The sequence below is a fragment of the Corvus hawaiiensis genome, chromosome 30, assembly GCF_020740725.1.
Source record: "Corvus hawaiiensis isolate bCorHaw1 chromosome 30, bCorHaw1.pri.cur, whole genome shotgun sequence".
Lineage (NCBI taxonomy): Eukaryota > Metazoa > Chordata > Aves > Passeriformes > Corvidae > Corvus > Corvus hawaiiensis.
In genome coordinates, this window is record NC_063242.1 from 2,985,127 (window position 1) to 3,009,880 (window position 24,754).

Sequence of the window (24,754 nt, forward strand, 5' to 3'; positions counted from 1 at the left end):
GTAAACTGAGAAAGAAAGAGGGAAGGAAAAGGAGAGAAAAGAAAATGCTGACTTGGGTCAGGGGTCAGCTCTCTGATCTCATTGTCAGCGCCTCTGCCTTTTGCGTTATGGAATTTGTCTTTCATTACTCTGTCTGCCACTCTTGTCAATACACCCTGAAAAGACTCCTCAATAGGAAATTGTAAAGTTCTGGTTGAGGTAACAGGGGGAACTACCCGCTGAAGCCAGCTTGTGGCTCACTGCCGTTTCCTGGGTCTCCGCTCTGGTGCCAGTCTTCCCCCTGCATTGCCCAACAGAGCATCAACAGGGACTGTGAGGGAAGAGGGGTTACACAGCCCACTCCACCCCACCCCACCCCTTCCTCCCTGGCAGGGCATCCCTGCTGCTTGAGGGAATGTGGAGCTTTAATATCTGAGCCCCTTGAGTGCTGCAAAGACAAACAATGCAGGAACAGCCACTAACACAAAGAACATTGCAAAATCATTTGTTTCACTAAGAAAAATAACATAATGACCTTCTGAAACAAGAGATGAGGTAAAATGAAGACTCTGAGTGTGGTAACAGGAACTTTAACCGTCATATACAATGAAGATATTTGGTGCTGGTTTATTCCCTCTATCTTCCTACCTTTAACAGACTGGGGATTTCCGTCATAGTTGAGAGAGTTATAATCTCCCCTGACATTTGTACTACATGAACCTATACTGAAGGCTTTTCCAATTGAGTACTCAATTATCATTAGCACTGTTGAATGTCCCAAGGAGTTTTTATTTTATACAAAATAATGAATGATTTTCAGTTTTCAAACCAAAATATTTGTACATTAAATTCCATTTGAAATGCCAGATTTTCTTTTGTTTTCAGTTTATCCTTCAATTTAAGCAATACTGTGCTTAAAAGCTTTATTTTTTTTTTTAATTGGAAGTATTTTCTTAAAATTGGTGTAATCTACCCAAATTTGTGATGCAAACCCTCAATTTGGTTATATGACTGGTGAACTTATAATACCCTTTAATGGAAACATTTGGTTGAAACAAGGAATCACATGTCCACTCTGTTTCTGAAGTTCCAGCAAACTAATTAAAGCTTTGCTTTTCCTCACTAAAAATTTTGCTTTAGACACAATCTAGATCACTGAATTTTAAGATGTCACTGTCCTTGGAGGTACACTGAGACCTCTGAAGCCACACTTAAGTCTCTGCATAGTGGTACTCATAAATATGCTAGGGTATGTCTACTCCAGTTGCAAAACACTGTCTAAGTTTACCAAGAAGAGTTGTAGTATGGCTCATTGAATCCAGCCTAATTCATCTTATACTTCCTATACAAGGGACAGCTCACTGAGGAGGATGCTTTAATTTCTGTAACACTTTCTGCAAAAGCCCAAAGCAATCCAGTAGTACTTTTCCTAAGCAATTGAGTCTTATCAGTTTAAGAAAGTATTCTGATATCATCCTCTGTAGGTTGATTACTTTCTCTACAGTTTCTCAGTCAGAGGAAAAAAAGATATCATTAATAAATTGATCTACACCAAATTTTGACATCACCATGATCAGGAGTTGGAATGAGGGAAGGAAGGGAAGATGGGTAGGGTAGGGTAGGGTAGAGAGGAAGGAAGGAAGGAAGGAAGGAAGGAAGGAAGGAAGGAAGGAAGGAAGGAAGGAAGGAAGGAAGGAAGGAAGGAAGGAAGGAAGGAAGGAAGGAAGGAAGGAAGGAAGGAAGGAAGGAAATTCAAGAGGGAAATAATTCATTCTTAGTGGGCAGCTTAAGAACATGACATGAGGCCAATTTGCTAGCCTTTGGAAAAAAGGAGAGGAGACAAAAGGTGTTTTCATGCTCAAGCTTGTGACATTGGCATGAATTATGCTCTGTCAGACATGTGAGAAGCTTCTCACAGAAGCCACTCGTGTTTTCCCCCTTAGTAGCCCGCAGTTACAAACCTGGCCATCCAAACCCAACAGAGCTATTCAGGAAAAAATTAACAAATCTCAAATGATCAAGGGAATTTCTTCATGATAGGAAAATTTGGACTGGACTTTTTCTCCCTAAAATTGATATGTTCTCATTCACAGAGAAATTATTTTTTGACCAGTCCTATTTTGTTTTGCATAGTCAGATTAGTTCATCACAATGGATCTTTGTATCCTAACAAATCCCAAAAAGGGATAGAGAATCTGAGCCAATCTGGAATTTTTGAAGATTACCTTAGAAATGAGAGCTCTTAATTGTTGTTTGGATCCCTGAATATCTTCTCATCACTCCCCATCCTAGATGGACAACTAATTGTGCTTCAGATGTTAAGCATCATAAAATAGTCATGTAATACTATCTTCTGTACTTACCGAAGTGCAGTTACTGGAGGCTGTCCATCAGTAGGACAGACAATCCCACTTTCATAGTCAGGTGTATTTAGCAAAGGTCAGTATCTGAGGAGGCTTACATAATAAAGCCCTTCAGGGACACTGATGTAGAATAAATACTATCAAGTTCATTTGGAGAAAAAGTAAATGACACAGGTGTCCCCCTCAGACCAAAGCAAGCTGATTTATCTGTTACAAAGTAGTTCCAAATGCTGATACAAAGGTGAGCTTTGGAATGTGAAAATTTGGCTTTTTCTTTTCCTCAGATCTTTTTATGTCCTTGCACCAGAGTAGGAAGGCGTAGTACTGTGTTAGAAAAAAGTACTTGAGCCATTTATCTGTATCTTACTGGTAGGTAAAAAGTCTAACTCAACTCAAAAGTCTAACTGTGCCATTTCAGTACACAAAAGTGAATTTCACCCACAGCAATTCCACTAGCCAATTTACCAACAGATGTTGTTTTACAAGGAGATCTATTAAATGAATTTGTCCTTCATTAATAGATATTATGTTATAAACTTTCCCCCAATAGCTTTCCACAGCACACTTGCTCCCAATTTGGTTGAAGTCCAGTATTTGCTATAAAGTGCAAAATACTTGGCTGCTAACTAAAAATATATAGCAAGCAAGAAACACTTTTTAATTAATATAAAAGAAGTAGTTGTATTATTAACAGTGGTACTGGGAAAAAGTCAGTTTTATTTTTCCTCCTAAATTATTATTATATGTCTCCCACTGCTGGCATTTTCTTTGAAATAATCGTCCTTTTTCCAAAAGGTAATGGATACTTTTACCGTCCATACTTTCCCTTTATGAGCATTTATAAGCCTCACTGCACATACTTTATCCAACAGGTAAGGTTCTACCTTATAAAAAAGCAATTTAGCTTTATAGATTTGGCAATACTGAACACTTGGTTAAATGAAGGCTGCCTTATTTAAGAAATGGCACATCTGAAAAGGCCTGTTATCACAGCTTTAAGTCAATGTAAAAACACTATCCAGTACACTGCTTTGATATGGATGGAAACCATCGCTTCTGGCATATTCTCACGTTGGTGGGTGCTGGAAATCTTTCGTATATGCTTCTGTTTAGCTGGAGAAAACATGGTGTATATCTTGAGGATGATTTTTTTATTTAAAACTGTGTTCTTTTGTTTAGGAAAACATTTGTACAGAAATTTGATATATTGATTGCTCAAGTTTTTAAGACATATAGTTTTTCAAAATAAGGGACTTCAAAGGAAGCATTTCTAGAACAAGATTGAATCATAATGAAATTTTATGGTATTAAATGTTACACTTTTCGTATTCCAATCTTAGCCAATTTAACATTCAGACATCCCAAAACTGTGTTTATTTGAAAGAAAAACAAGTTAGAAATGGCAGAAAGTGGTAATTAAATTCTAGGGTTTATAATGTTAATGAGATTAACATTTTATAACAACCTCAGGTTATTTTCTATTATTTTTAATCTGGCAGAAAATAAAGTATGCAAATACTGGGGCATTTGAGGGTCACTTCAGGAGCTGTGCCTACGGTCATTTTTTATTAGCACATTAACTGACTGACTTTAAAAGATAATCTGTTAAACAGAATAAGAGTATTTTTGCACAGTTTAAACCTTAATAGAAGTCCTTTATTTGCATTCAGCACACAGCAGCATCTTGTAAAACTCTTCAAATTTTTTTTTTTAGTTTTCTTTTTGGCAGGGGGTTAGCTAAAATTAATATAACTTTATTTTATTTTGTGGTTTGGTTGGGTTTTTTTTTCAGAATGGGGTGGTGGGGTTCTGGTGTGTTTGTTGCTTTCAGCTGGGATTTCTTTGTCTCTTAGTGATAATTTAATTTGAAAAGGAATGGATCTTAATCTTCAAAGCAACAATCTCTTCCTACTTTTAAAATGTTCCTGAAGATATCCAAAAAACCTTTCAGCTTATTTGTCCTGGTGATCCTTTTGCAATAACAAAGTTGAGGCAGTTTCTTACAACTCTCTTTTATTGCATTTTGTAAACAATTTAGTTGCCAGTCCTTTAGAGCTGTTGTCACCCATAATCCTCTCTTGTGTACCATTGACAGAGTGACCTTCATACTCACTGGCTCATCCATCATACAATGAACTTTTCACTCTACACCATGCTCATCCCTTCCGAGTAAGGAAAACCTTTGTCCGCATCCCACTTTGCCATTCACTGGAGATTCTGTACTTTTGCAAATGTGTATCATGAGAAATGAAAAAAGGAGGAAGTGGGAAAAAATCACTAGTTCAGCACCTTTGAAAGTAAGTACAGATGGCTAGCTTTAAAGCACATCTATCATTCTCATTTGGAGCTCTTTATCCAGTAGGCAGCCCCCACTTGTGCTGCCCCACTGGACAGAAGATACCTAGTGAATCAGTAACAGTGAAAAACTAATTGCCATTTGAGAAATGCGCTTTCCCTGCATTGCAGGATGCCCTGAAATCCCTAAATTTAAGGATCCTAATGAAAAGAGTTTGGTATTTAAATCATAAGCAAACTCTTTAAATGAAACATATTAATAAATGAAGATTAATTGATACTTTCTACCTTTCGTAATTGGCAAAGTTTGCTTTCAAAATGGCTACACAAAAAATTATTAAGGACAAGGGATTCATCCTGTTCACATATTCATGTGCAGGGTCTTGAGTACTCCTGCACTAAAATATTTCTTGCTCTTCCAGAGAATAGGCCAAAACATTCAATTCTGCTGCCATTGTAATCTCAGGTTTTTAAAGTCACCTCTTCAGCTGCTTATACTGATATGTTCTATATGGATATAGAACCAGCAGAGAGTATCAAAAACTATGTGGTGCCCCGGGAAAAGAAAAAAGGAAATGTTTACCCTTAAGTTAGCACATGACACAATGGAATAGAATATGAAGTGGCTTATTGGATTCCTATGACTTGCCATTGTTTTACCAGTAAGGGCTTTTTAATCTTTTCCAGAGATTTTCAGAAAATTTTTAAAATAATATACATCTATTCATTCTTTTAAATTATATATGAGACAATAAATCATAGAAAGACCCCAAGCTTAGAAAAGGGGAAGAGGGATATTGAGCTGTATAGCTGGTGCGAGAAACTAAGGACTGGCAATGGTACATCAGTGACATTTTCAGATAATGAGTGTAAGTAGATTTGGTTATGTTTAAAATTTTGTTTCATTTTCTTCATGAAGGTAGAGTTATACTGCAAACATTTCGTATTTGCTATTATTTTTCACAATTATATGCAAGAAAGTTTGCATTAAAAGTCCTATTACAGAACATTATGAATTAGGTATAGAATTTATCTGCCCTTATTTAAAAAAAACAAAAAATACACCAAAAATTCCACCAAATCAACCAAAAAAGGCAAAAACCAAAAAAAAATCACACCCCAAACAGGAAAACAAACCTTTTAGACTAATACCCATGACAGGAAATATAATTAGGTTATTAATGCCCTGTGAACATCTTTTTCTTTTTTGCCCATTTCAGTTGAGAGTCTTTCTACTTTGTACCCAAGAATTTTAGTGTCTTTATAAACCCAGAATCATGGACTTGAACTCTCTCTCAGAGATGTTGACATAAGTCAAATTAACATAGCCTGAGTAACTTCCACCAAAGAAAGTGAGTAATTACAACACAGGAGCGAGTATCTCGCTCAAAATCATTCACTTGCCAAGGTTTTGTCAGGCCTTACGCTCATTCACTGGTATTTTCTCCAGCCTTGCCTCCTAGGTGCTTAACCTGTGAAACTGCAAAACTTTATTTCCCAGTTGCATATATTCCCTCATCAGAAAGATTTCAAATTTAAAAATTGTGGCTTTTAGTTGTATCTAAATAGGTGAAAAATATAAGAGAGTAAAATATTTTTAATGTAAACCTTAAGTAGCAAGAGTAGTAAATAAGTTGAAGACTAATTTGGGTGTGCTTGTTTATCAAAAGACTTTTTTTTTTTTTTTTTTAAATTACACTCTTTCCTCTTCACTTTAGTGTATATGGACTTTTTAAAATGAATTTGTGTGATATATGTGTGAGGCAAGCCTGTCTTCCCTCCTTCTATGGGAAAATTATATTACTATTTTCTCTACAAGTTCATAATAAACCATGCACAGATTTGAGAGTGAGCTTCAGTAGGTTAAGGAAAATTACTTGTGGTAAGAACCTATAAAGTACAAATGCCTTTGAAACATCTCTTTAGATTGTATTTTTTTAGGCCTGACTTCCACTTTGTTGGGATGAAACCGTTGCTGCCCAAAGAATAGAAGTGCCTCTTAGTTACAGTGGATGCCAATGCAGAAGATATTTCTCATTTCTACCGATTAGCAAAACAAGGAGCTGTCAAAGTAGACATGATCTGTCAGGCACTGGGTAAGAGAAAGTACACAATACCTGCAAGTGGAGTACACTTGCTTCTCTTCAATATGACATGCACTTGCACTCGCCTGAATGTTTACTGGCCAAACATTTGGGACCCTCCTGCCCAGCTCAGAGACTGAATACACACAAGAAATCAATTTGCACCTCATCAGTATAGCTGTGAGGTTAAAAGTTGGGATTCCCCTCCCAATATGTTAATGCCACTATGAGAAATTACAGACGCCTTATATATCACCTTGAGACAAAAATCCTCTTTGCAATGTCAACAAAAGCATCAGCTACTGAGAATCGTAGCTTCACCATTGAAACTAATCTCTATATAACTAATAAAAGTCAGTGAGGACTTTATCATTGAATTTCCATTCAGTTACACAACCAGCATGCAGGGTGAATAATAGAGAAGAAACAATATACTGTGGCATTTCTGAAGGGAATGACTGTAACAGGAGACCAGCATGAAGGAAAACCTTTTGCAAGTAGAAGGCATGGTACCAAACAGGTTGAGTTAATACTGTTTGTGCTGTTTTTCTGCCTTGTCTCTCAATCTTAAGTCAGCTGAGCAGCAGCTTTCTTAGTGGGAAAAAACAGGAAGAGGTCAGGCGGAATGACCTCCCTATTTTTTCTCCCAGTGGCCTGCCTCCTATTTACTACACCTTTTGACATCCTTAAGTAGATATCTCTTTAAGTGTTCAGTCAGTAAAACAAACTCCAATGCATGCAAAGGAAAGGGGGGTGGGGAAAGAAGTGCACACTCTAGGGCTCAGATTGAATGTGAGGCATGCACAACCTGTAAATGCTTCTTATATCTTCAGCCACTGATCAAAAATAGTCTATTATTTCATGTATTCAAAAAATACTAATTTACAGTTTACTAACCAACTACTACAGCTTTCAAACTGTCACTGAGAGCCACTTGGGAGAAATGCCATGCTCTAAAATAAGCTCTGGAGCTAAATCTCAGGGAAATCTCTATTCAAATTTGTTAATTCAGCAAGAGTATTTTGGATGTTAATAACTTGACTAATCAACTCAGAATGAGGAATGCTAGTGTGTACTGTACTTAACAAATCCATGCAATTCACATAGGAGAAATCAATTCATCGAGTAATGGTGGTAGTACATATGTGAGACGTGTTATAATGGGATCTATGGCTTGGAGTATATTATTTCAAGAGTGTTGTGGAAAAGTTCCAGAAGTTCTGTAAAACTTTTAAGAGCTTTTTCAATTTTTAAATTACACATTTCTCATCTCTTGCTATTATCCACTAATTAAGCAGTTTAAATATTATGCTATGAAAAGAAATTCTTAAATAAATATCAGATGCCACTCATGCACTTTAAATAATCAGAACCATAAATTTTAATACCCTGGATGTACCTATTTTAATCTGTAATCCCTAAAAGAGAAACCTGAAAGACGTGCATAGCATTTAGGACTTCAATAATTGGTAGAGAATTTTACAAAAAAAAAAGGATTTAAAACATTCAAATATTACTATGAGCCCTGTTCAACATATCAAAACATTGCTGAATTTTTAGTTTCTCATAATTCTTACTAATTTATTCTCTGATAGCCACAGAGTTAAAACGGACAAGTTGAAGCTGACCTAAAGTTATTATGTTAATCAGTTAATTTCAACATCCATATAAACTGGAACCTCCAAATACACAAAATTTTTCATGAAACAATAAGTATTTTTGGAAGATCAGACTCATAAAGCTGCAATTGGGTATATACCTTTCTTTCAAGTTTAATTTTCTTGAATGACATTTCCTTTACAAAATTTGGAAAATGAAATTGTTTTTCATTATCTTTTTGTGAATCTTTCTGTGCAGCTCTCCATGCAGTATGTTTTAAAGCAACTTCCCAAATAGAAAAACTACTTTTTTTCCCAGTACTTTCTTATTCAAATTTGTCATTTGTAATACAAATCAATCCCTACTCAAAAAAAGAAAAAAAATCTCTAGGTAAACAAATTATTAAGCTGTTGTATATTGTTTATATTAGTGAAACATGTTGTCTTCTATTGTGACAAATAACAACTGGTTTGGGCAAGCCAAACTAGGTTTTAGCGCTGAATCAGAAGAACAAAACAAGAAAATATTAAGAAGTCAATTTTTGTTAATGAGGTGAGCAAATATGAATGAAATACAGAGATACCGAGTTTCAAATATGCTAATAACAAAAGAATTCAGAAAAACTAAACATCACTGATACAGTTAAAGAAGTAATTAATGTTAGCACATGGCACTGGCACATACTGGGAGAAGGCAACACAAAATGTAGATTTGAAGTCTCTGTTTCCTTTGAAATTAAATCTCTGGATAACAATAAATGGCACAAAAGATCCTACCTGGCTTCAGTGAAAACATTTTAACAAACTCTATTTTTTCAGTTAGTTCTTTGGCAAAGCTAGGCCTTTCTGCAAAGACATATATATTTATAAAACTTTTGATGGAAGAATTCCAGAGGTTCGTGGCTTTATGGTATATCTGGTTGTTTTAAAACAATCTCCTTTAGGGAAAATACAGGAATTGTGTTTGCCCTATGGATCCAATCAGCTGCATCAGCAAAATGCCACTCACCTATTAAGCCCTTCCAAAAGGAAAGGTATTTAACTCAGAATAGACAGTGTGATGACATGGCTCCAGTGTGGCATTATTCAGCATCATACTTGCAGGCAGAAAAAGTCCAGGACAGCCCCTAATGATGGGAACATTTCTCTAGAAGCAAAATCATTACATTCTCATGGTTAGGCAGCCTGACAGCACACTGCCCACAGTTCAGTCACCAGAAGATACTCTCTCTCAGATATATCCTTTCTGGAGAAATGTGGAAGAATGCAGGAATCAGCCTTCTCATCCTAACAACTGTGTACAAAATTCTTATACTTTAGAGCATGCTATAGGAAATAGAATATATTGTTTAAACACTGCAGATATAACCATCCCTGAAATATGTAAACTTCTTTTTTTTAATACATCTTCCACTTTAGATGTAATAAAAGAACAGACTTATTTTATGTTCTCTTTTCAAAATTTTGATGGTCAGCTGATCATAAAAATTTCCATTTTTTTGTCTACATTTGACAAATGACATTTATTTGCATACTTAGACAAGTTTACAACACATTGTGAAAATGCTCTGCTTTTTTTATGAGTAATTATTTTTAAAGCAGCTATTCTGGTTTGGCCAAATTTAGAAATATATCCTCTGAGAGAAGGCAGGTCACAAACCATCCCTCCCCCACCAGGTTCGGGAAAAATAAATTTTTCTCAAAGGAAAGTGAAGGAGATAAAAACTATTTATTTAACAAACACACGGGAGAAGGATAATAATGCTAAATAATGAAATCTCTCACTGTGGAGAAAAACCTGGGAAAGTGTTCGAGTGTTCGAGTCCTCCCTTTGGTCTCCTCAGAGCTGGGGCTTGGCTCAGGGCCAGGCCCTCTGTGCTCGTTGGAAAGTCCTCCCGATGTGCTCTGATATTGAAGCAGTCCAGCAGAAAAGGAAGAAAATCCGAAATTCCAGGGAAGGAAAAAACTTCAACTCTCAGTCTCTCTCCAGAGAAAAGAAGCTGAAAAACTGGCCAAAAGCTGACTGGAAAAACCGCAAGCCGGGTGCCTCTTCGCTCCCCTGCCCCAGCTGGAAACAAAGTCGTTATCTTTGTGTGACCTTGAACAAACTGCAAACTGCTTTGAAAAAGTTTTGCTCAGTTTTTCCTTTCCCCTCTCAGGCTCAGTTTAAAGGCACAGAAAGGTACAAAAATTAATTTCTGGGCATAGGGCAGCAATATGGGATACACATCGTAAAGTCACCCCAAGACAGCAGCTTATATAAGGGAGATGCTACTAACATTTTTCTCTTCAGTGGTTAACACATTTCTTAAACTGGCCTTCTGAACTTGGTATTTTCTCTTCAAAATGTCCCATTAATTCCTATTAGGGAGCTACTAGTAAAGAAAATTGCATTTTAACTTTTATCAATCTGAATGAGTAAATGTTAACCATTCTCAGTTAAAAGCTCTCCTTTTAGCTCCACTCAAGTGAAAACACCTAAAGCAGTGCATACGTTGGCAAATCATTCAGAAGATTAATGCACTTAGGCCTGTACAAAGAGTTAGAGATGTGTATTAGCATTATAGATTTTAATTTGAAATGATGTCAGTCTTTTCTCAGCTGCATTGTAGTGCAAGGACTGCCATCTGCTTATAATAATGAATCTGACAATCCACGTAAATGTGATTTGCTGCTTCTTTTGCCAACATAATGGCCTGGATATTGATCCTAATGGTGGAGCAGTTGCTGCCATTTCATTCAATAGAAATGGGAGGAGAGGGCGAAAGAGAGAAATTTCCAGGATTCCTGCTGGAATGACAGTTAAGAACAGAGCTGCAGAGTTTTCACTATGAGAGGGGATGAGAACATCCCTTATTCTCTTTTTTTTTCCCCCTGGAACAAACCCTAGAACTTACAACTCCAAAAAGGAAACAAACAAAAGTAAAAGTGAAAATCTGTAAGGAAAAAGAGCCCAGAAAAAGAAGAAGATAAAATAAAGCCTCCCAGTACAGATGTTCATTTCTCCTCCTGTTCCTGATGACAATCAAGATAGCATTTGGGGAAGGAGGAAAGAGTGCTATAATATTGCAAGGCAGTGTAAGGCAAGTTTGGAGCCAGGCAGTGCCTCTTCTCTGTGCTGTGAGAATGAGATATCTGAGGTGCAGCTTTTTGTCTCTCTCTCTAATTTCTTCATGAGCACTTGTACCCTTGAAGAAAGGCATTGGATGGCAAAAGCTAAGTGTCATTCATAAATCACAGATCTCAGAGGAAACTTCTCTCCAGCTCACAGTAGATGCAGAGATTTCATGCCTGCCATTTTCATCACCTCAGTGCAGAATTTCAAGTGTCCCTCAGGATGGCTTTCCTCCAGGAAACAGAACCTTGTTTCCCAGGAAGTGCTCAGACTTGGAGCTGCCTACAAGAGAGGCGAGGGACTATTTCCCTAAGCTATAACCATTATTATGTCTAAGTTAATTCCAACTCCACTGTTAATGTGATTTGTGCTGGGCCCAACAGTATTACAGTACCTTTATAAGAGAGTGCATGGCGTTTCCATGACAGCCAGGAGAGGTAGGGATGGAAAATGCCATTTAAGATAGCCCAGAAGTGTTTGATTGATACAAGACATAAGGTCAGAAGCTTTAAGTATCAAACTCCAGTAACACTCAGTCTGATTTTCTTTTAAAAGGGAAGTTTTCAAGTAGTGGCATGTCAATTTTTAATAGATTTTAACCAAAGGAGATAAAATATAAAGATGTTGTTAATTTTACCTCAAACAGTTCCTGGACAAGTCAGTGTGACTTCAATGACTGAAATAATAATCTCCGTGGCAATTTATAGTGGTTGCTCACACCTACACTCAAATTTTACACCATAACAAAGGGTGATATATGAAGCAGCTTATACATAACTGCATTTCAGAACTGTTCCTTTACTTCCAGCAGCTTTAACTACTGATTTTTCAGCTTTCTTTTTTAACCTTGAAGATTGGTACATTCATAAATGGAACAGGCACTGCTCATTTCAAGATATCCTCAACAATCCATCATCTTCATGTCATTTGATCTCGCAGGACTACAGTTTTCAAAAAGTGTGCTCAAAGTGTAAAATCACCTACAAGTAAGAGCTGCAGCGTGCATGTAAAATTTTTGTAATATTCTATCAAGACTGACCACAGAGCCTCCTGATTTAATATAGAACATCCTAGAATATCTTGCCTTACCAGAATATTTTCTGCCTTACCTGAAAGAAATTTATTTCCCACAGAGCAGTGCAGCACTGAGTAAAACACAGTAAGAGGAAGAAAACCTACACAAAAATGGTGAATGGGAAAGAAATGGAAGAAAAAGAAAGAATTAATTCCAAAGCTCTTTCCAACAAGCTTATATAAGCATAAAACTTTTCCAAAACAGCACTATACTTACTCTCCAATCCTTTTTCTGATGGTTGGTGATAATGAAAACCACCAGTGGTTCTCAGCTGACAGTCAGAAAAACCCACCTGCCCTGAGGAAAGTAGGAAAACAGAATTTGGCATAACCATAGAGAGGTGTTATTCTCTGAGTATAAAATGAAGGTGACTTATTACTAATGCCCTGTGTGACTGACATAATACATCTCCAACTGGGAAACATCTTTCATCTCGGAATGAGAAAGCTGTTCTCTCATCTTCACTCCTATTATTCTTGTCCAGTGTTTCTGCTCAGGTAGCAGCAGACAAGCAGCTTTAACACAGGCTCTTCATATACTGAACCTTCATCTTTCTGCAGTGAAGATCTGCTTTCCCACAGGTGTTCCCCAGTTTGCTCTTCTTAGAGATGCATTTCCAGTAGTTTTCTTTTTCTGAGAAGAAAGGTCAGGTTAAAAAAAAAAAAAAAAAAAAAAAAAAGTTAAAATTTATATCACTCTAGAATTTCCCTGTATGGAAATCATTAGGTAAAACCTGTTTGCAATCAGAGTGGGTGCTTTTAGAGGATGGGGATTGGATCTGGATGCCTTCTGTCCTCTTTGGTTAGTACCCATTAGCCATATTTCACTACTGTTTAAGCTACCATCAGTCATCCAGATGTACATCTTTTATTTTGATTCAACCTTCTGAACTCCCCTGTTATAGGAAGAAGAACAACCATTTTAGTTAGGTACAAACCCGTAGGAAGAGAACTCGTGTTCCAGTCCCAGTTTCTGAGGCTGTTGGTGTGTAAGCTGCAGAATTTCAGGACTAGCTTGTTTGTATCTCAATAAGCTTTGCCAGTAGGCACATTTTCCTGATGAAGAACATTAAAACTGAAATAAATATCTTTAAATCTGATGAAATAAATATATTATTTTGGACATCTCTATAATTTCTTTTATATTGCACCAATATTTGTGTATTCATGTGCACGTATATGAGGAAAAAACCCTCAATATACATAGTCTAAGCATATAGCAGATGTTTATTTATAGCTTGGGCATATGCCTCAAACTAGATAATCCAGCTCCAGGAAAGAGAACTGGGAAAGCTTATTGCATGGTGACAAACACAAAATACTTCTTCACATGTTGTCAAATCTTTGTTTTCCTTAAAAAAGAAATTATTCTTAGACGGAAAAAAATGTTCAGCTGGGATTGGAACAAATGCATCTTCAAAAATACAAGTGATGTGCAACTCTTGATACGAAGGTACCCTACCAAATCTCTCCCAGATGTCAAGTGAATGTAGAATCACAGCAGCACATTGTCTACTCTGAGGTACTGCCCAGAAACATCCACATTTTATAGAGTCATAGAACATTTTGGGTAGGAACGGACCTTAAATATCATCTAGTTCTAACTCCTCTGCCACAAGGAACCTTCCACTAGATGAGGTTACTCAAAGCCCCATCCAATCTGTCCTTGAACATTTCCAGGGATGAGGCATCCAGAGCTTCTCTGGACCACCGGTTCAAGTGTCTCACTACCCTTGCACTAGAGAATTTATTCCTTATCTCTAATATAAACCTTTTCTCAGTTTAAAGCCATTGTCCCTTGTCTTATCCCCTATATGCTTTTGTAAAAAGTCCCTCTCCAGCTTTCTTGCAGGCTCTCTTCAGGTACTGGAAGGCAGCTTTAAGGTCTCCCTGGAGCCTTCTATTCTCCAGGCTGAACAATGCCATCTCTCTCAGCCTGTCTTCACTGAAGCAGTGATCCAACCCCAGATCATCTTCATGGCCCTCCTCTAGACTCAAACTTACTGTTTTGGGCATCATTAGCATCATGTCCTTTTGAATATTTTTTTTCTGAGAAGTGGAAGAACACCAAGACACCTAAATACTCTCCTGCAAATTAAAACAGAAACACAGATTTTCTACCTTATGTGGAGCAGAAGGAAGTCTGGACATGTGTCAGGTCTGAACTCTGCCAGCAAACCCCTAAGGGGCCAAAACTGAACAGACTCCATTTGTCTGACAATAAAGGACTTCATTTTGGAGAGATTTTTCAAGGCTTCTGTCCAGGAAAGTTATAGAAAAAAAATGGTACAATGTTCAATTGTAATTGTCATTTTTTTGTGATACATCAGTACCTCCTAGCACATCTCATTCAAACCCTGCCTCTCTTCTTCAATCTAACAATACCTCCTTTTTAGTAATCCCAGTTAAAAACACTCAGTGGGAAGAGCCCATTTTTGAGTTTACAAATATAAGCAGCCAAGAAGGTCTTTGTGGAGGGGGAAAAAATAAAAAAAGTGTTTGTTGGTGTTTCTTAATCAGCAGAAAAGAAGCAGCTGTCAGCCTGCTGGAATTCAGAATTTAGATGAGCTGTGAGGCCACACTTCTGCTACCCCGCATCTGGTTTGGAAACAAAGAACAACCTGGCTTTGGTTGCTCTCATCTTGTAAGTACAACTACCGCATAGGTAATTAACACTCCATGATAAGGGCTTAGTTTTGCGTATTTTCATTCCTACTGACTCTTCCACAATGTAAGTCTTCTTCCCACTTTCATTTAAAACAAAGGCTATGCAGAGGAAAGGAAACCCGAATCTTTTCTGATGCTGAAGGGAAGTGAGGTAAATCTACTTTTTCAGTTCACTTCCTGGAGAGCACACGATATTATATAATACTTTAAATGTATTTTTTAATCTTATCCTTAAAAGAGGAAGAGTATTTCTTCCTTTCCTCTCTAAAATGTTTAGGGATTGACTGTCTTTGTGAAGCACATTGGTAACTAAGGGCAGTATTTTTATGGTATCATAGAAACATAGAATGGCCTGGGTTGGAAAGGACTTTAAAATCATCTAGTTCCAACACTCCTGCCATGGACAGGGACACCTTCCACTTAGACTAAGTTGCTCAGAGCTCCATCCAACCTCTCCTTAAAGACTTGCATGGATGGGGCAGCCACAGATTCTCTGGGCAACTGGTTCCTGTGCCTCATCATCATCACAGTAGAATTTTTTTCTTAATATCTAAAATCTTAATCTACTTTCTTTCAGTTTGAAGCCATTAACCCTTCTCCTGTCATACACTGCTGCTACATGAGCGGTATTGTTTCAATATTAGTATTATTTGTATATTAACATAAAGCAATATTATTTGATGTTGTATATAATATGAGTTCATTTGTTGTGTCTATAAGGTGATGAGCAGAGATTCACCTCCACAGGGGAATGAGATTTCTCTTACTCTTTGGTCGTTTACAACAAATTCTAGGCAGAAGTCATTCAGAACTGCTGGGTACAGGCCCTGTGGTGAATACTGGGCTTTGTGGGCAGCAGAGGGGTAGAGGTGACAGACTTTTGCCCTCTGTAACTTGATTACACATGGTCAAAACAACTTGAACTTCTACAACTTCAGCCCATGAACTCATCATGAACCATGGATTTTCAAAAGCTAATGAAATCCAAAGTTGCAGCAAGAAGGACATATGAAGGCAACACTGTCAATAAGATAAAGAAAAAAAATAATAAACCTGTGATTGTTCTGTATTTTAACACTCATGACTGATTTTTTTTCCTCTGTAATTTTAGGAATTGAACCCAAGTACACAGATATCTTGCAATCTTGTAAATTGTTTTTTAACTCCTAGTAAGTAGTCTTTTTTTAAACATATTTTCTCATAAAAATGCTTAGAAGTAGGAAAAAAAAATCCTAGAGAGACAACTTAACCAAAGTTTGGATCTTTATTTTATTTCAGTTTCAGTATTTCACAGTCCTTTTCTGCTTAACTGTCAAGTGAAAGATAAGGCTGTCATAGTGTCTGAATAACAAAAGAAATACAATTTTCCTACACTAAAGTGTACTGGCATTGTGCCACTGTTAAAATTAAATTTGTCCAATACCAGTTAGCTGCAGCAAACATTTTTATGGCAATAGTTGGCAAAGAGAAGACATCTTTCTGGGGTTTTGTGTTGCTCCATTTCTCTGAAACAATGGGAAGAACTGACATTGTCTAGTCAGTGTAGAAAATAGGCTGTCAAGTAAAGCAAGACAAATGTGATGTCCTGACTGATTATTTCCTTAGATACTAAATCAATGAGCTTATTATCACAGCAATTACATTACTAATGTAAACAGATGCTATGTGTAGAAAACTGGTTAACAATAAGGTAGGCAGAGTGCAGGGTTTTTTCTGTTACACAAAAAAAATATTTGGAGTGTGTTATACTTCAAATAACATTCAATCTTCAGTTCATATGTATCAGTCAACTGAATATATGCTCTATCATGTGGTTTTACATGTAAGAGAGAGGTACTGTAAAACTGTACATAATTAAAGTTTTACTTGTGTAGTCTTTATTACCAACATTAATGTTCTTATCTATATCAACTATTAATAAAATTCAGGGATTCTGAAATAAAAAAGAAGCACTAAAATTCTTCTCTCAAATTAACTCTGCCAATTTTCTTGATGCAACTTTTTATTTAGTTTATAATGAAATCAAAGGGGGGAAAAAAGCAATATCCTGTACAATGGCTAAAATTAGTTTCATATAATTCAACTTGATTTTCCTATCCATTCTTCTATTTTATAAATAGCTATCTCTGAATTTCTAAAGCCTCCTCAGTTCTGGTAATTTTATATGTGCTTTAGGTATATCTAGTATGCATAAAATAAATCACTATAAATACAACAGCATTTATAAAGATATGTCATTTTAGCAGAAGGCAGTTCCTACCTATGAAACAATTCAATCAGCTCTTAAGCTTTCTGAATACAGGTGGGTATTCAGCATATGCATTGCATTAATCCAAAATAGTAATGGGGAATCTAAGTACATTGGTATGAGACTTCTATAAGAAAGGACCATTAACCAGTATTTGACCTAATAGCAGGACTCTTCTGAGTTATACTGTGGTCTTTTGAGTCAAAGGAGTGGAAGGAGTCTAGCAAGTACTAATGAAGAACATATGGAGCTGGTCTAGATATAACAGAGATCATGTCAGAAAACAACTTGTCAGAAAACACTGCTTCACCAAGTGCAAAATTTTAAATGGGAATGCTGATCACAGAGCTCTCACTACAGAGAGTTTTGACTCCATTGAATGCAGACAGTGAAAAACTTCAGAATTTTTTTCCCCCAAATTGGATTAAAAACAAATGGCAGATAACAAAGCCTACAATTTCTCTTTTCACCACTTTTATTATATATATATAAAACAATGAAAGAAGGAGTCATATTTCCCCCTACTTTACTATTTCATGAAAAAATTGACATGTAAAGGTTCCTGCTCATCATCGCAGTTTAATAACTCCAGTTATTTTCTAAGGCCTTTTTGAAGCAGTAAGATCTTTTTCTGAATCATTTAGGAAGGCTTTTTAGGCAAATTGTGTTCACTATTTTCTATAAAAAGCTGAGTTCTAATCAAAAATAATCAGAAAAGCAATATTTCCTCAAAGGTTAAGTGAACTACTACTTTGAACACCAGGAATGAGCCAAAAGTTCCTGAGCTACAGCCACAGGACACATATCTCTGTGAGCATTGCAAGAGTTTATTTTCATGAGATCTTGCAATGCCCTAACACAGTTGGAAGTAGATTGCTTAAGATAGTTTCATTCTAAAAATCCATTATGTATATACATATACATATACATATACATATACATATACATATACATATACATATATATGTATGTTCATGTGTACCAACAACCTCAAAGTGCATTTTTTCTGGTCTGACACCTGATTCTGTATCACTGGAGAGAGAAGTACTTTCACTACTGCACCACTGAGGAGAGTGGGTGCAGGACAAACCTCAGCAACAACACACTCACACACTCAAGCATCTATTCACAGGCAGCATAAGATTTTTAGTATTGTCAACTGCCAAGATAATTTTTCCCTGGAAGCCAGTCAAAGTAATTTTTCTTTTGTGGAGACTGATTTCCATGACAGATATCAGTCTCAGCTGTTTATAGTCATATGTACATTTTGTGCTAACTGTTATCATCTGGAACTTTTCATTCAAAAATAAACCATTTCTGTTAAAGTTTAAAAAAATCTCTTGATAAAAAAAGAGATCAAGTGGAAGATGTTGATAAATTGCGGTCTTCTTATGGAATATCTAATACAGAATGAAATACCCTTAAACTGACAAATAAGGAAAATTACAAATGTACTTATTTTTAGTAATTAAAAAAACAACAACTCGGTACGTCTTTGAAAATGTCAGGGAAGTTTCAGGTAAAAGACTGTCAAAAGTTACTCAGAGACTACTCCCAATTAAAGAGAAAATAATTTGCAGAAGTTCAAAAGTAATTCAGAATTCTCCATGCAATAAAATCTTCTACAATATAATTTTCATTCATTACATGTGGCAGATATAGTGCAACTATATCTTTTAATATCTGTTAGCTTTAGTACATAGCATTGGTCTCTGTCTTCAGAGAACTTCTCTCCTGCAAAATTTAATTCTGCTGCTTTTGAAATAGCAGAACAAAACATCTCCTTTTTAAAGATAATTTTTAATGAAAAGTAATATGTCTTTGTTTAAAACAACAAACTAGGCATATCATTAGTGACAATGTCTGTTCTTTGTGAGTGAATACCTCCTTGGCTTTCCATACACTGATTTCTACTGCTGAGTTTCACTGCTCATCCAAAACACCTATGAAGAAGATGAGTCTTCACTTCCCCAGTTTTCTCAGAAAATAATTATAAATTTGGCTCAGATAATTAGGGAAACATTGTTGCAATATTTCAACAATTTGTTTTAAAATTAAGTGTAATTTGAAGTGAAAATCTTGAGGGAGGGGTGTCAAACATTCTTTCTCTTTTCTAGAATTTTTGAAGTCTTGAGAAAAATGTTCTAGATAAGAGTTTGTCATTAAAGGTAAAGAACCATTGGTTCCAAAAAGAAATGTTTATAGTCGCTGATAGTCGTTATTCCAGTTTTCCACATGCACATTTCATAATCCATTAATTTCTGATACTATTATATAGGTTGCTATATGCTGCAATTTTATAACTTCATTTTTATTGCAAGAGACATAAATTGTTCTGTGAGAACAGAGACCAAATAGTTCTGCCATATTCAGCACTTGTGGAATCTCTGTTTCTGTGTTTTCTTAACATATATTCACTTTACAAATTGTATGCATTAGAATCTTTATGCTAAAAATCTTAAAATTTTAAAAATGCTTTTGAAAATCCATCATTTTTATGCCTCTCAAGAAAATATATGACATTTTGTAGATGAAGCTGAATGATATTTTTAAAGAAATGGCAGTATGTATTTATTACTTCTATCAGTGGTTAATAAATAAGATAAAGGTTTTAGTTTTGTGGTTTTAATTTCTTTTAAAATCATGTTTTATTACATTGGACATAATAAATCAAATTGTTTGCTATCTCATCCACTGTCCTAGCAGTTCTATTGATCGGTGATGAATGAGCCCCCAAATTGCCTACTGTGTGCTCTATTCATGCTCACTGCATTGCTTGTTTTAGCTACGCTTATTGTGAGACACAAAAACAACCCAAAAGTGAAAACAGCAAAGCTGCAGGTGTGGGAAAATTAAGAAGCTTTGCTGAGGAAGGTCAAACTTTGGATAGGCTGAACAGATCTGAAATACTCTAGAGACTGACTTAAGGTGTGAGACATCTGCCTTTCATTTTCTTACCATATCTTAACTCAGACAATTGCAAATCAAAAGCTAGAGGTCTTTTAGAAGTTGGATCACATACTGAGGAACAAAAGGAAATTTTAAGTTGACTCAGGCAACAATGATAAACATATAGAAAGGAGATATTCTCTCCTCTCTTTTTATTGTACATATGCTCCTCAACAAAGTATTTATAAAAATAAGTAGAAGTCCATTTCTTCATGACTGGTTTTCTACTTTGTTCTTTCACACTCTTCTAAAGGCTCATCACTACTCATGACATTGAAACCCCGGTGCAGCACTAGATACTCCTTGTGCTCAGAGAAGACACACCAGATCCTATAAATGAGGCAAAGCTGAGCAGTGTTTAAATCACTTTTGCTTATTGCTGTGTATAACATAATAACAGATAATTGCTAGAGAAGGCAATTTTGAAGCATGGCTTCAAGAGAGCTAGCATAGGTTTCACTTTGCCCGAAAGATAAATTCCATTCCAACTTTCTAAAAGGACAGCATCTAGAAAATAAAACTGATTAAATAATATCATCTCTTTATTTTTCTGTGGTCAGCAAAAATGGGCTTCTCCATTATGCTCACTGTTGGGGAAAACAACAGTTGTTTCCATCAATACATACACAGGCAGCAAAAAAAGGAAAAAAAGTAGTGTAGTGTCTTGTTTCTAGGATATTTTTCTTATAGTTGGAGAAGACACATATTCAAAGCCAAAAGCTCTAACATGAAATTTAGAATGTAACTGCAGGAAGCTTTGTTTAAATATGTGGAATCTAAAATAAAAATTAAAAATAAAAATATAGAAAACCCATCTTTTTTTTTTTTTTCCCTGAAGGGCTGAATTTTTAAAAAGGCAGCAGCAGCTCATCACTTCTGGAAATTTGGCTACTAATAGATTATTAATACAGATTTTAGGAACTAGATTCTCTCTTTCACCAGTCTTTTGCCTTGTTATTTGTCTCTTTAGAATCTCAAGCAACTGGATATAAACTTGCAGTTGATTTAAGGTAGAACTTCTACACAGTATTCCTCTCACTCCAGTGTACTTTGGACATGGAAATGATCCATGCACTTTTGCACAGTACATGACTGTAGGGAAAAGTAGAAAATGCTACAGACAATTCGAAGCACTTGGAAGGAAAAATACAAAAGTATAACTATGAGAAAACTCAATAAAATCACTTAGAAGTTTGGAATACCAATGGCAATAACGAAGCATGAATCATGTGATAGTGGTCAAAGTTTTGTATTACTTGCAATTCATCACTGTCAGAATTTTCACACTGTTCTACATTTGTTTAGATATTTTCTCGAGGATCTCACCATTCCAGGCACTCAGCCTCTATAAAACACATAGAAGTTTGTTATAAAATAAGCATAATTAACATTTCATTCTCTTGCATCATAGAGTAGCATAATATTTGCTGGCAAAAAAAAAAAGGAAAATTTAGAAAAAGATATTCAGTTTTTCATTTAGAAGTATTTTCATTTATAAAAGTTTAAAAAATTCTGCAGTGTTTAGAAACTACATTAAATTATCCATGTGTTACACAATTTAATTTTCATGTCCAAGCCTAGATTACCAGCAGAGCCACTGTGCACTTCCTACAGCAACCAAAAGATGTTCACATTCAACCTAGTGACCCTCTGATGATGATTAGTCCTAAAGACAGGACTGACAGTGAGGAATTTTTTCCCAGGTTGGCCAATATTATAATCCTTGCTTTGCACAACTTGCTTTTCGGCACTGATTTGTCAAGGTGAAATAGTTTTTCCTTAAAAACATAGGTTTGATTTTCTACAGATCAGGTATTTTGGACAACTGCTTTCTGAAGGAGACATTGAATCAGAACAGGCTAAAATTCTTATAGTTTTATGTTATTCAAAAAGTAATTCCACTATGTAACCTTTAACAGCTAAGTTTAACCATGCACAGATGCAGCTGCTACTAAATCATGGAGCAGAATTCATTCCAGATAGTCATTATCCTAGATTTTTGAAGGCTATGGAGGAAATGAGTGTAGAGCTTCTAATAAAGCATTTACAAGCCAATTATGAATTTGTGTGCATTTCTAGACTAGAAAGACTGGCTACTAAACTGACATTCAAAAGAGCTGAACAGTATTATGCATACATAAAAATAACATGAAATTCCAGCTTTTACCACAGTTATTATACACTAGTGTTTTATATTTGACATGGTAAAGTTGTACATGAGAAGGTATATTCTGCTGTGTTTACCAGGAAGGATGATTTTGCCGCTCAGGGATGCATTATTTATTTATTGATCAGGAGAAGAGCTACCTGAAACTGTGACTTTCTCTAATTATCTATCTTTGCTACTATTGTTGAGTAGGCACTGGACAAATGATACTGCCCTCTTTGAAATCAGCACATAGGCTAATTTACTGATAATTCTAAGAGATCTGGGGAAATAATCTTAAATTAACTTCTCTGTTGAATACTCAGAGCACTCTGCAGAGGATTAACTGAATCCTGAAGCAACGAGCGCCAGTTGCAGTGTCACGTGCATTCTGCATACTCATTTCCATCCCAGACTGTTGAAACACAGAATATTAACATCAACAAAAAAAATTCATTACCAAAATGATTTTAGATTTCTATGGCCTTTGTCTACAGACAGAAACAGTGAACTGCTGCACAAGTAACAGCAATATCAGTAAGCAGCTGTGCCTTGTACTGGCTGTTTGTATCTGTGACCAGCCCAATACCAATGAATTCGCTTTACTCTTCGAGATACACACAGTGTGATTCACATTCACACTTTTTTTGAAAGGGATGGAACAAAACTCAGGTCCTAACCTGAGACACAGTTTTTCTAACTTCACCAACCTGGCAAAAAATCTTGTTCTGTGTCAATCTTATATCTAAAGACTCAAGGAACAAATGTATATAAAGATTTAATTTTTTCCACATTATGTTCTTCAAGTATGCTTAAATAAGATAAAAAGATCACACATTTCAATTACTAAAAAACACACAAGGATGGAGCAACCTGTTTTATAACCTTTTATACGTTTTATAAACAACACAAAAGTATTAAACTATTTCCTTGGCCGTAATACCCTTTATTGTCTTGATTCTTTCTCCTCTCTTTTTTAAAGCCAAAATCAAAATGTTTTGTTGTGTTGATCTTATTTTCATTGTAATTTACATTCAAGCTGATTTTGAAAGCTGTTTTAAAGTTCTAACTTAAGTAAAAAAGCAGCTACTACACAATAAAATCCTTGGGAAGAAATGTGATTTATGCAGATGAGTTTGTTAACAAAATTTACACATAAATGAGAACATTTTTTTCCATTCCGGTTGCTATTACAAAGAAACACTGGGAAGTAAATTATCTGTAGAAGAGTACAAGATAAAAAATGTATTAAAAGCTGTAAGAATGAAATTGAAATGTCAAACATAGTTACTTATAAAAAACAGGTGATGGACTCCTTGTAAGCTACCTATTAAAAAGAGTAATCAAAGTGAACTAAAATGACTTTAGTTCTCCCACTAAACTTGTGGCTCAAATTCTCCATAGCTTTATTGCCTGTTTGCAGAGTTTCATTCACTCCTAGGCAGTGCAGGCTTTCTGAAAGTTAAGGCTATATATGATAAGACTCTTTATTACTCACATACATAACATTTGAATTCTGCTACAGGATTCCACAAAATCCTAATAAATGCTTCTTGGCGCTAAGATTTTATGCATGCCATAACCAAGATGCTCTGCAGCCTGCAGAAGAGGGAGATGTGGTACAAATACAGGTTTTTAAGCTGTAAAAAGGCCGTGAAGCCAAAACTGAGACAAGGTCATTGTGACCAAGGCTGCTCCTGGCTGCAGGGCACGTTTTCCTCAGGACCACCCCCTCAAACCCCCATCTCATTTCCATCCCCCAGTCCCATCACCCCTAGTCGCCTTCTGGTGGGGTGGTGACGCCTCCTGCCTGGGACCTGGGGTCCTGGGACAATGGGGCCAGGAGCACAAAGCATAACGCTGTGACCAAAGTCTCCTCACTGGCAGGCCTTTTCAAACCAATGGGAAGTAGGGCCACTTGAGCTGGACATGGCTGGCTTGTCAGTTCCTGACAACAAACTGTGTTTGGTACGCAGGGCATTCATGGGCAGTGTCATGCTTTTGTCCAGAGCCATGCTGACTTTCCCCAGGTCGGTTTCTGGCTTTTGCAGACGGGCAATGGTGTTGAGAAATCCACCCAAGCAGAAAGGGCCCCCCTGGCTGGTGATTTCTCACATTTAATTACTTGATTTTCCTTTCCTGCAGTCAGGAAGAAAATGGAATTACATCACGCCCCATGTAGCCTTGGAAAAGGACCAATTGTTTCTAATAGAGCCGCTGGCGACAGGCACAATAC